Source organism: Vigna unguiculata, chromosome 8 (assembly GCF_037176805.1).
Source record: "Vigna unguiculata cultivar grain cowpea cultivar isolate G323 ecotype 2 chromosome 8, ASM3717680v1, whole genome shotgun sequence".
Lineage (NCBI taxonomy): Eukaryota > Viridiplantae > Streptophyta > Magnoliopsida > Fabales > Fabaceae > Vigna > Vigna unguiculata.
The window spans coordinates 34,964,114-34,976,815 of record NC_140799.1 but is presented as its reverse complement, the minus strand read 5'-3'; the positions used below and the strand labels follow the sequence as shown (position 1 = coordinate 34,976,815).

Below are 12,702 nucleotides of genomic sequence, written 5' to 3'. Positions count from 1 at the left end.
AGTCTTCTTATTTCTTCACTTAATGCTTGTATTGATTTAGCCATCTATTGCATGATTTTTGGTTCATTGGGTGTGGAAATATCTTTTGAAACCTATATTTGAAATAAGAAAACTCAATGGAGCTTGTACCTAGGAATGGGGCTTGACCCATTGGTTGTCTTAAACCTTAGTGCATAAAGCAAAATTTGCTTATTAAGAGTTCAAGGAATTGACTTTTAATAGGGAAATTTAGGCTCAATTCATTAAGGAATTAGGGTTTGAGTAAAATTGTGGGTTGACATTAGCATATTAATGAAGAGGATGTTAAATTGTAGTTGCATGAGAGCATAGTTGGTGAATTCTTACCCCGACAATATCAACTCATTTCATTTCTAATCTTTTTCATTCACTAAGTGCCTTTAACTTCCAAAGTTCAATTTTAATTATTTATGCAAAATTTAATTTCATACAAAGAACCAAATTATGAATTTATTCATTAGTTTAAATTAGTCACTAATTACGCAAATATTTAGTATACACGAGTCTCTTGGGAAACGATATCCCGGTCTTACCGGTTACTACTTGCGCGACTTGGTACACTTGCCAAAGTCTTAACAACATATAGTTTTAATTTGGATTTACACAATAACAATCATACATTTATTATGTTTTTAAGAATTATTGTACATTTTTCAATATTCATATATCGTGTATCTATCACGTATCGTACCCTATTATTTTCAAAATAAATATATCGACGTGTCAGATATGTATCGTATCCATGCATCATAGGTTAAGATGTTTATAAAAAGATATTTTATTAAACAATATAATTATAATAAGTATTAAATATGTTTTTGGTCCCTTAACTTTCAGTGAATTTTGGAATTAGTCAATTTCAAAACTTTGAACCAATTTGGTCTTTCATCTTTCAAAATACATGGATTTAGTCTTTTTAATCAAATTTTGTGAAGTTTATTTGACATTTTAAGCATGTTTCATAATAGTATTTGACTTAACATTAAAGCAAAAATGTGTCAAATAGTATAAACAACTCAAATACAATCTTGAAATGTGTACGAAACATCAAATAAATTTAACAAAATTTGATTAAAAGGACTAAATCCACATATTTCAAAAGATGAAAGACTAAATTGGTCTAAAGTTTCGAAATGAACTAATTCCAAAATTCACTGAAAGTTTAGGGATCAAAAACATATTTAACCCTTATAAAGATTTACTTTATGATAAATATAAAAATGTTCTCGGTAGAATCTTATATAGACCTATATATTTCTATCTGATTTGTGATCTAGAATTTGCATTTGCTTTTACAAATGGAGTTGTCACAAAACTCAACGGTTAAAATTATAAATAATAGAAAGTTTAGAAAATTTTGGATGTTGCAATGTGTGTATAAATATTTTTTTTAAAGTTAATTATTTTATAAGTTAACTATTGTATGAATTGAAAATTCAAATTCAAATGTTAAAAAGTTTATAACTTACACAAAAAATAAATTATACATAATTGGTTACTCATCTAATTAGTTAAGATTATGCTTGGATCATGAATTTTACGGAGTGATTTACATATTTTTTTAGAAAATTTAAAATAAATTATAATGAAATGTTTTTTTTATATATTTTAAAAGGAATAAGTTATAACTTTGTTAATATTTAACCAAAAAATCATAATTTAAAATTATTTGTATTCTGTCTCATTTTCATTTCTCTTATTTTGAGTTTTAAATTTTGAAATACAGTGAACATAATTTAATCCAATATCCGAGGAGCTTTTTTCACAAATGTTGAACCTGTTCAATTCAAACCAAGTTATAATAAGATCCACTTTCTAGTATTAAGAGAAAGATCAATAAGAAAAAATGCACCAGTGGTCTAGTGGTAGAATAGTACCCTGCCACGGTACAGACCCGGGTTCGATTCCCGGCTGGTGCAGTCTGTGGGTTTGCTATGATGAAACTGTGTCCACTGTGATGGTTAGAGCCTATCACTCTTCTCTGACCTTTCAGACGAACTGGGACACATCTGAGCTCTCTCTTTTTGTTTTTTTCTGTGATTATTCTTTTTATTTGATGCTAATAACGACCTAAGTTGGAATTATTAATTAATAATATGGTTTTAAGTAATCAAATATTATTTTCTCCTATATTCCTAACTTGAAGAGGTGGCACAGAAAAATTGAAAAAGAATTTAGTTTATTGTTGTTGATAAAGCCCCACAAAAATTAAAGAATGAGTTCCATCTTTATCAATTCTACATCTTACCAATTTAGAAAGCTTACATTTTATGCATGAGAAAGAAATACTATGCTTGATTACCAACACATTCAATTCAACCAATTTAGAAAGCTTACATTTTATGATGTTAGAGTATACACATCAATTATAACATGTCAAAGAATTCAATCCATTCTAAGTACATGTTTTAATATAACTCTGTTTATCATTTTCAGATTTATTCAACTATATTTTCTAAACAGTGTGTATCTTTGAGAGATGAAAATTAGAGTTCATGTAAGATTTTGATCACTGTCTTATAAATACCAATTGAAATCTCAAACTCATACCAATTGAAGTTCACGGTACACTACGGTGGCCGGTGATATTGTCAATTTAAACACGCGTATTAGATTCAATTAGGAAAAATCATTCGTTTCATTCAAACCCAATTTTGGAAAAAGTAAAAGCACAATAAAATGAAATGAAGAAATGAAGAAAAACCTTGTTGCAAATTGTAGAAGAAAAACAACAGAAAAAAAAGAAGAAGAAAATATAAACTTTGAGCAGAAGAAGTCGTAGAAGAAAGCAAGGATAACACCTACGATGATGAAAGATGAAAGGGAAAAAGAGAAAAAACACAAAGAGAAAGGACACAAAGAGAAAAGGAAAAGAGGAAACAAAATAAATCACGGCTAAAAGATATTTTTTTATTATTATTATATTCAAAAATTTTAATATCTAACCAAATCTAATTAACAAGACTAAATTGAAGAATTTCTAAATTTAAGCGTCAAAATTTTAAAGAGTAATTAATATAAATTTTTAATGAAAAATTAAGCAATTAAAAACATATTTAACTTTATATTATATTATATCATATTATATGTTTCGGTGGTTACAAAGTTTCAACTTTTAAACTAAGTGTACCTAAATTTAAAATACATCTATATATTCATTTGATCCTCCTATTTGTTTGATTGGTTTAATTATCTCCTTTTATTTTGTTTGTTTCAGTTGATATTTTTTAAAACGATTCAATTTGGTTCTTTTAGATTGAGGTTAACACCGTGTTTATCCATGTCACATATTAATGGGGGAATTTTAATTTTTTTAATTTTTTTCTAATATTTGTTTAAAACAAAAATTGTTACGTGTCAAGTCATGGTTGAGTCACGTATCACTCTTAATGCCACATGATAGTGTTTGTTTTTAATTTAGTCTCTATATCTATAATTTTTATTTAATTTAGTCGTCTTTTTTTCTAAAATTAAGCAATTTCATCCTTTTCCAATTTGAGACCAAATTAATAATTAAGCTTAATTACAATTTATATATACATGTTAACCAATTTTAGTTACTATTTAGTGACTATTTTAGTTACTATTTCAAAGGCCAATTATAATTTTTTATTCATAATAGTCACTATTTTAGTAATCAATATTTTTTTACTTTGTAAATGAGTATCTAAATTGGTCACTATAGTGACTAATAACTTTTAGTCACTGAAATTGGTTACTAATAAGATATTTTCTTGTAGTGTTGCCTTCTTTTTGCAGTGAAAGATTGTTCTTAATGCTACAACGTTTCTCCATTGAATCGAAATGGGTAATCTCTTAAGATACCCCCAAGTTTGGTCAAGCATTAGTCTCCTAGAGAATTTGGTCGAGCATTATCCTTTCAAAAGGAAATTGGTCATTAGACTCCCAATATAAAAAACTAGTCAAGAAATTAAATCTCCCAAAAGATGATTTTTTGAGTGTTAGACTCTCAAATAAAAGATTAGAAGAGAAAATAAATCTCCCAAGAGGGGATTGGTTGAGTGTTAGACCCTCAAGTCGATAAATTCAATCTCTCAAAAAGCGAATGGTTAAGCGTTACACTCCCAATATAAAAATTTAGTCGAGAATTAAATCTCTCAAGAGACGATTGCTTGAGCATTATTTTTGAATTTCTAAACCACTTTTTCAAAATTTAAAATAAATATTAACATAATTGAAATACTAATAAATGATGCACACCTATTTATTAAAATTATTCAAGGAATTTGTTGGACCTTCTCATTTCCTCTGTTGGATTTAGGTTTAGGGAGTGATTATGTCGTTACTTTATAATTTCAAATGTCATTATTTTTTTCATATTTACTATTTATTTATTTGTTGATTCATTCATTTATTCGTTATTTATTATTTATTATTTATATTTATATTTATTTGTACTTACTGTTTCAACTTTTTGAACAACTTTTTAGATTATAAATCTTCTGTTCATTATTCAATCACATAGGAATATTGTAACGTTCCATTTAATTAATAAGCGTAATTAAAAGAAACGCCACACACACATAGTACAACAGCGCAGTCTTGGGGCCCTTAACACAACCCCTACAAAGTTAGGCACACCACAATGCCAACAGGAAACTAGAAAAAAAGTTTAACAGATGAAGGTAGAGTAGTAAAACATATCGAAATACATGGGACAAAGCCCTAAAGAAAGCCCAAAGAAACTAAGATCCAGCCCATGCAGATTATGCAGTAGAACCATCACCTCCCTGTTGTCCGCAGGTGTTCCTCACAACTGCTCACACCAATAAGTTAATGATCATCGCAAGAGAGAGTACCACACAGCAGAACACACAACAACAAAAGTAGGGTAAGCTAGAGTAGAAAACAATATATCATGCAGTCACATACTATCACCCAAACCAAGTAGTATTTATAAATCATCCAACATGTTATGACTTTCTCAAGCAATACACTAGACTCTGACTTGACTCATCCAGATACATATAATCTGGTCGGATTCAGCGGAAGCTTGCACTTGTGGTGGATACCTCTGCTCACCCCCGAGCTATGTGTTACAAGTGTTACAAGTGTTACAGTGAATCAATCCCCCCACAAGGTTAGCCCTTAATGAGTTTCAGGCCTCCTGCTACTCTCACCACAAGAGTTAGTCCGCTCTAAGTGAGACTAACTGACCCCTTAGAGTGTCAGGATGCAATCCTTACCTTGAATCCTTACCAAATTATATAGATGGGGCACCACCATGGACACCCACTAACAGGGGCTTACGTCTCGACCACTGAAGCACGACCCTGAAATCCCACCAAGAGATTTCAAGGAATTACGCACTGACCACAGACCAATCATGTTCAATCAATCAAGTAATGTTTACCATACACAATATCTCATGCCAACCTTCACAACCCATTCTCATTCATAACCAAATGTTGAATCCATACCAACTCATCCTTCCCAAACAGTGAATATATATTTGTATTTCATATCAACATGTCTCCTTGATACCAACCCTCTCATTTAAATCACGTGCCAAGTTCGTACAAAACCCATCATCCACAATCCATGAATCACATCACTCATGCATAATCATTTATCACATGCTCTTAGTATAACAATTAGATTTGAGCCAGTAATAACCATTCAAGATCAGAGAAACAATCAAACTACAGTGATCTTGCGATAAAAACTGCTCTAACTACAGAGCTCTGATTCAAGATCGAATCGGTCAAAGTCAAAAGCTATGTGTTAAGGATCAGCTGTTAAAATATCAGCTCGATCCAACAGTTAACGAAGTAGAAATCTTCATTTTACAAAAAGTGTGTAGTGCTGTCAACAACACAAATTCAGTGACCTTGCGATAAAAACTGCTCTCACTACAGAGCTCTGATTAGAGATCCGACCAGTCAAAGTCAAGAATTATGTATTAGGGACCAGCTGTTAAAATATCAACTCGATCCAACGGTTAACAAATTAGAAATCTTCATTTTACGACAAGTGTGCAATGTTGTCAACAACACAAATTCAGTGACTTTGCGATAAAAACTGCTCTCACTAAAGAGCTCCGATTAAAGATCGGACCGGTCAAAGTCAAGCATTATATGTTAGGGACCAGCTGTTAAAATATCAGCTCGATACAACGATTAAAGAAGTAGAAATCTTCATTTTACGAAAGGTGTGCAGTGTTGAAAAAGAGTAGCGCCACATCAATCAAACATACTTGCACACCATACATTTTTATTCGACCAACAACCTCATTCAAGCATCACAACCATACAACAGACCAAAAATCGGCAAAATAACTTTAAAAGCGTAAACCCTAGCTTCCCTTACCTGAGAAATGTTAGCTAGAGTTCCAATACTCGAACGGTGAAGGACAGTAGCTTAAGGAACAGCTTCGCGAAGCAGAATGGAAGAATGAGGCCGAGCTTGCTAGGCTATGACGACTCCAAACCCTAGCAGAGGATGACGACAGCTACTCTAAGAGATGTGTGGAATCTGTTTTTACAAAGAGTGGTTACAAGTTAGGGTTTTGGGGTACCTTAGGTCAGAAATTGAATTGGGTCAACCCCATTTAGGCCCAAAAGATTGGGCAGCCTTTAAAATAAGATGGGCAGAAACAATTGGGCCTTACAAATATTGTATGTTTATTTTAAATTTTAAATTTATATTTTAAATTAATAAGATAATTTAAATAATTGTAAATCACTTACACATATATTTATTAAATGTAATATTACCTACAATATATAAATTTCTAAACTTACAAACCATAAAAGTCGTCATTTGTGAATTTCAATATCAATATCAAAATCAAAATAAGAATCATATACAAAATCAAAATTATATTGAATTTAAATATGCAAATCTATACAACATTCACAACATACAAATCCAAATTTATTAGTTTATAATTTTTGCACTAAGGATTCATTTGCTGCATAATAAATTGGTAATATTCTTCATATATTCACACCATATTATAAATAAGTATATTAAAAACAAGAAACCTTACAATATTTCATTTCAACTTTCTAAAATGATGTTATAATTCATTGTAAAGGGTTTTTTAAAAATAAATTTTAAAATTAGTTCATTGAAAACCAAGATGTTCTATGCTTTTTTAATTGAGAGTGATAAATCTTTTTTATATATAAAATAATAAAGTTTCGATTTAAAATTTGAAATCGTAAAAAGACTGTAAACAAAATTAAATTTAACATTTAAAATATAAGACTGATAAGTGTGATAATTACCTATTGTTTACACTTCTTAGAACCTCTTAATTGTCTTTTATTCATGTATTTTTGTGTTAATCTCATGAAAGAATTTAAGATTTTGTTATTTTATTTCAAAAACATGTTTACTTTGATGTTTGTGGACTTTTGTAGAAAAGAATGGAAGATTGGAGAAAAATCACTAGTTGCTGCTTGGAGCCACTCGCCCAGCTACCCAGACTCACTAGCCCAGCGAGGAAGGCTTGCTAGCCCAGCGAGAATGAATGTTGGCCCAGCGATTTTCACTTTTTGCTTAAACATTAAAAGTGTCGAGACTCGAATGAAAAGACAGTTTTTGGTGGGAGGAACACTACTAGAACTCAAGACGAAGGCAGAAACGCTTCTAGAGCTAAAAGGATTCATCCTTCTTCTTCCATTCTACCATTCAAACTCCATTTGTGCTCTAGATGTATAGGAGTAGCTAAACTCCATTTCATTGGGGTTGGATGTAATGTACCTAAACTCATTATAGTTTCATCTATGCAATAGAATCTCTTTCACTACTTTTGTGTTCTATCCACATTATTTTCGTGCATGATGGAATATTTATGCGTTTTGGGTGGTATCCATGCATGGCAACGGGGCGGGGCGGGTACGAGTTTCGCTATCCCATACCCATCCCCGTAAAAAAAATTCATCCCCATCCTCATACCCAAATCCAACGGGTATCAAACTTGTGTCCCATCCCCATCCCCACCGGGTAACGGGTATAATCTTGTACCCATACCCATACCCATTTTCTTACTACTTCAATATTAATTTTAATTAATTTTATAAAGTAATAAAAAATTATGGTAAAGGAAACATAATATTATCAAATATTCAATATTAGAAGGATGGTTGTTCCTTCGATATCAAATACTTTAAAATAAATTATAATTGTTTACGTTTTAGATTATAATACTAAATAAAATTTCATGAGAACCAAAACAATTATTAAATTTGCAAATATTAATGAAACATAGTTGATAAAATTTTTAAAAAATATAAAAGGAAAACAAATATTCAAATTAAAATATATTTTAAATGTTTGTTTACTTCAATCTTTTAAATTCTAATAAATCTCTTTTTTATACACTAATAAAAGTTATAATACATCATTGGATCAAAATGATACAAAGAACAAAAATATCACAATAAAAGTTTAAAGTAAATTATAATTGATTACATTTTAGATTATAATACCAAATAAAATTTCATGAGAACCAACACATTTATTAAATTTGCAAACATTAATGAAATCTAGTTAATAAAATTTAAAAATATTTTTTTAAAAACATAAAACAAATATTCAAATTAAAATATATTTTAAATGTTTGTTTACTTCAATCTTTTAAATTCTAATTAATCTCTTTTTTATACACTAATTAAAGTTATAATACATTACTTGATCAAAATAATACAAAGAACAAATAATAATCATAATAATAAAATTTTAACATAGATCTTGTATCTTTTGAACTTCAATTATGTTGGATGGTGATAAAAAAATATTCATGACAATTACATTAAATTTTTATATTGTAGTAAATAAAAGTTATTTATACAATTATAGTGAAAAAAATTACAGTATGATTGATAATGAGTTAGAAAAAAAAAATTAGATAAAATATATCGAAATAGTATTCTATATAATGAAAATAAACAACAAATAAAAATATTTAAAAATTAACAAATGTTTACAAACAATTTAAGAGACTATTGAAAGAAATCGCACAAAGAAAAACAAATGTATAATTAAAGATATGATAAGTTGAAAAATATCTTAGAGATCTAAGAAAACTTTTCAAATATTAACATATATACTCAATAGTTGAGAAATAACAAAAATTGTTTTAGTAAAACAAAAGAGTTCTTCAAATGAAACAAAAACTAATAATAATAAGTAAATGTTTTTTGTATATTACCTATTAAATGAAAGGTTTGTGCTATTAAATACTTAAATTGAGCGTATTAATCATTCTCATGTGAAAGGAAAATATACAATAAATAAAAATATTAAAAAATAATAGAAATATTCAAATGTGAGACAAAAAAAAATTTTAATTGACATACATCTTTTTAACATGATTACACAAATGTTATGATAAGATGAAAAATATAATTGAGATGTGAATGAGTGTCATGACAAACCAAATAATTAAAAGAAATAAAAAATTATATATATATATATATATATATATATATATATATTATATGGTTACTTAATTAATTGTGAATATTTTAATAATTTAAACGGGGACGAGTATTATAGTGGGGATATGTACATCCCCATACCCATTTGAAAAAGTCAGGAATTTCCCATACCCACACCCATACCCAATCAACGCAGGGATTCCTCGTCGAAACGGGGACGGGTTCGGGCAATACCCACGGGGACGGGTTTATTTGCCATCTCTAGTGGTATCTAATCATTGGAAAGTGTTTTGGAACCCTAGACATGGATAGAACAACCTAAAGGTTTGGTTCTAGACATAGACCAAAGCTTTTGGTCATTCTAGACATCGTTTTTAATGTGTCTTTTGTGTTTAAACATCTAAGGAATTAGTATTTTTACATAAAAGTTCAAGACATACCCCTAAGGGATTAGGGATTGCGTACCTTTGATGTCAATGCTTGAGTAGATGAGAGATATATATTGTGAGATGCTTGCTTAGAGTTTTGGTCATGAAGTCCAACCCCAATGAGTCTTTGCTTGGTATTTTATCACTTTAAAGTTTAGAAATCTTTATGTTTTCACTTGTTTCAAATTAATCTATGGTTATATTCGACGCTTAAATTAGTAAATACACCTAGTTAACTAAACAAACGCAATTCCCGTGAAAAAACGACACTTGGACTTACCATTTTTATTACTTGCACGACTTGGTACACTTGCTAAAGTCTTAACAAAGACATATACAAAAATTTAAAATCCTTTTAATAAATATTTTTAATGTTTCTGATAAAAAAATATGAAAATTCAAAACTTCAAAAGATTTGGTCATTCATAACGATATAATAATTATTATAAAATATAATCATATTTAATAACAATATAATCATGAAATAACATAATAATAATTAAAATATAATGTAAAAAATAAAATTTATAAATTTTGTAAACTTTTAAAGATATGAAAATACCTACCATTTCAATTTCAATCTTATTTCGAAGATTTATATTATGAAATTTGAAATATACATAGTAATAAAGTTTGAGTTTTAAAGTTGAAATTTCAAAAATCTATAAAAATATCCTACTTATGTTTGAATTTGAAATTCAAATTCCAAAAAAATTTAAAAGAGTGAAATCTTTTTAATGGATATTTTTAATGCCTCTAAACAACTCTTGGATATTTTTAATTTATAAGATAAGTTCGTATTAAGGATATGAAAAACTCTGGAGATGAAAAATTAAAAAAAGCTTTGATGGTTATTAATAATATAATATGTTATCATTCATAATAATATTCAACACTATCGTAATAACATATTAACACTAATATAATAATAATAATAGTAATACTATATAAAATATGGTTTAAAATAATAAATAAATAATTAAATAATGACATTTTTATTAAACTAAAAATAAATAATTACATACGATTGTATTTTCAACTAAAATAAAATATTAAGCTATTTATACTATTTACAATTTATTATTTCAAAGAAATATTTATAAATAATATTATATTGTTTGTTTTCTAGTCTCTATGTTCATTGTGGATCATCTTTTTAAATAAGTTCTTTTTTACTACTCTCTTCTTAAGCATTTGGAATGTTGCGCAAAGGGTGATATGGTAAATTGTTCTACTACTTTTTCAGAGTTATTGATTGACTTTTGAAATTTTAATTCATCAAAAATTAAATATTTTTTGAGGTTTTTGAACAATTGTCACATATTTTTCACTTTTCAGAAAAACTTAAACATTAATTTAAAAAATAATTTTGACAAAACATTGTTTGCAGGAAAAAACATTGGTGACAAAATATTTATCCGAATAATGAATTTAGTTACTTTTGATTTAGGTTTGTCGTTTAAATTTCAAAGAAGACAATTTTCAATATCAATATGTTTTGCATTGACAATTAACAAAAGTCAATGTCAGTCTCTTTCTAGAATTAGACTTTATCTTCCACGTACAATATTCGCACATGAACAACTATATGTTGTCATTTCTAGAGTAAAAACAAAGAAATCACTCAAAATACTTATTTTAGATGAAGATGGAAACATGACCAATACAACTAAAAATGTTGTCTACAAAAAAACTTTCAAAAGTCTTTAACAAAGACGAAACTATAGGTATGTCACTCCTTATTTATCGATCTTTTTCAAACTTATTTCATTATTCAATGATATATCTATTATCTGAAATTAACTACAATGATCATAAATGCATATCTTACTAATGATGTTGTTCTCTTATTCGAATTACACATTACCAATAATGAACTTCAATTTCTTTACAAATGATGATATACAAAATTCATCATATGTTTTTAAAGAGTTATTTCCTTTACAATATATTCTGAATTTATTACATACAATACATATAATTGTATAACAATCATCAATAATAACTTTTATTATTTTTATTATTAGTAACTTTATTTTTTAATAATATTTAAAACTTAGATTAATTTAAAACCAATGAAAATGTATTAAAATAAATCTCGTGGGATGCACAGGTTGAAAGACTAGTAGATATACGTATTAGCGTATACCCATATCCATTATCCATTGGGAAGGGAAAGAGATAAAAATATTATGTCCTTGGGTATGAGTATGAAGATAAATTTGTTTATTTGAAGATGAGTATGAGATAATGAACCTAATCCCTTCCACTCCAATGTCATCCCTAATAGTGATTTAGTGGTGTTATAGTCTCGCATTGTGGAACTTGGGGATGGTGTTGGAGAAGATGGTAAAGTGATCCCATTTGAGCATGGAAGTCGTATTGTGGAGTAAAAAAATGAACCTTTTAAGTCGAATTTCAGGACTCTTATTCAATTTCTCAACAAAATGCAAATTGGTGTTAGACTTTGGAGTCAAGATTAGTAAAATACCAAATTGGTAAATATTTATGAGAGGTTATAGAAGAGAAATGAGGGGTGGAATAAGAGAAGACTTTAAAAATGAGTTATGGAAATAATAAAAGAAAGAGGGAAACTTATTAGGGGTTAGTAAAAGAAAAATGAGAGATAATTCTTTAAATATTCTGACTTATTTGATTGTAGTGATTAGTTAGAACACTTTGTATAAATACATACCATATAAACCGTACCATCGAAAGCACCAGTTGTGAGGAGCTGTGACGAAACTGTGTGCACTGTAGTGGTTGGGTCTATCACACTCCTCTCATCTTTTTTGAATGTCATTATTCTTTTTATTTGATGCTAATGGTCAATGCCTAAGTATTAA

General features: G+C 28.5%; 1 long non-coding RNA gene and 2 other non-coding genes across 3 annotated transcripts; 2 read left to right on the top strand and 1 right to left on the bottom strand.

The window, feature by feature from the left end:
• Nucleotides 1–1,866: 1,866 nt before the first annotated feature.
• TRNAG-GCC (transfer RNA glycine (anticodon GCC)) lies at nucleotides 1,867–1,937 on the top strand. Its single transcript has one exon. It is a non-coding gene; the product is annotated as a tRNA-Gly (tRNA).
• Nucleotides 1,938–1,947: 10 nt separating this feature from the next.
• Nucleotides 1,948–2,035, top strand: LOC114195696 (small nucleolar RNA snoR114). The gene has a single exon (XR_003606530.1). It is a non-coding gene; the product is annotated as a small nucleolar RNA snoR114 (small nucleolar RNA).
• A 2,505-nt stretch (nucleotides 2,036–4,540) lies between these two features.
• LOC114194158 (uncharacterized) lies at nucleotides 4,541–12,658 on the bottom strand. The gene is made up of 3 exons (XR_003606348.2): nucleotides 12,552–12,658; nucleotides 6,349–6,513; nucleotides 4,541–4,795 (listed from the first exon to the last, which is right to left on the bottom strand). It is a non-coding gene; the product is annotated as an uncharacterized LOC114194158 (long non-coding RNA).
• Between the last annotated feature and the right edge of the window lie 44 nt (nucleotides 12,659–12,702).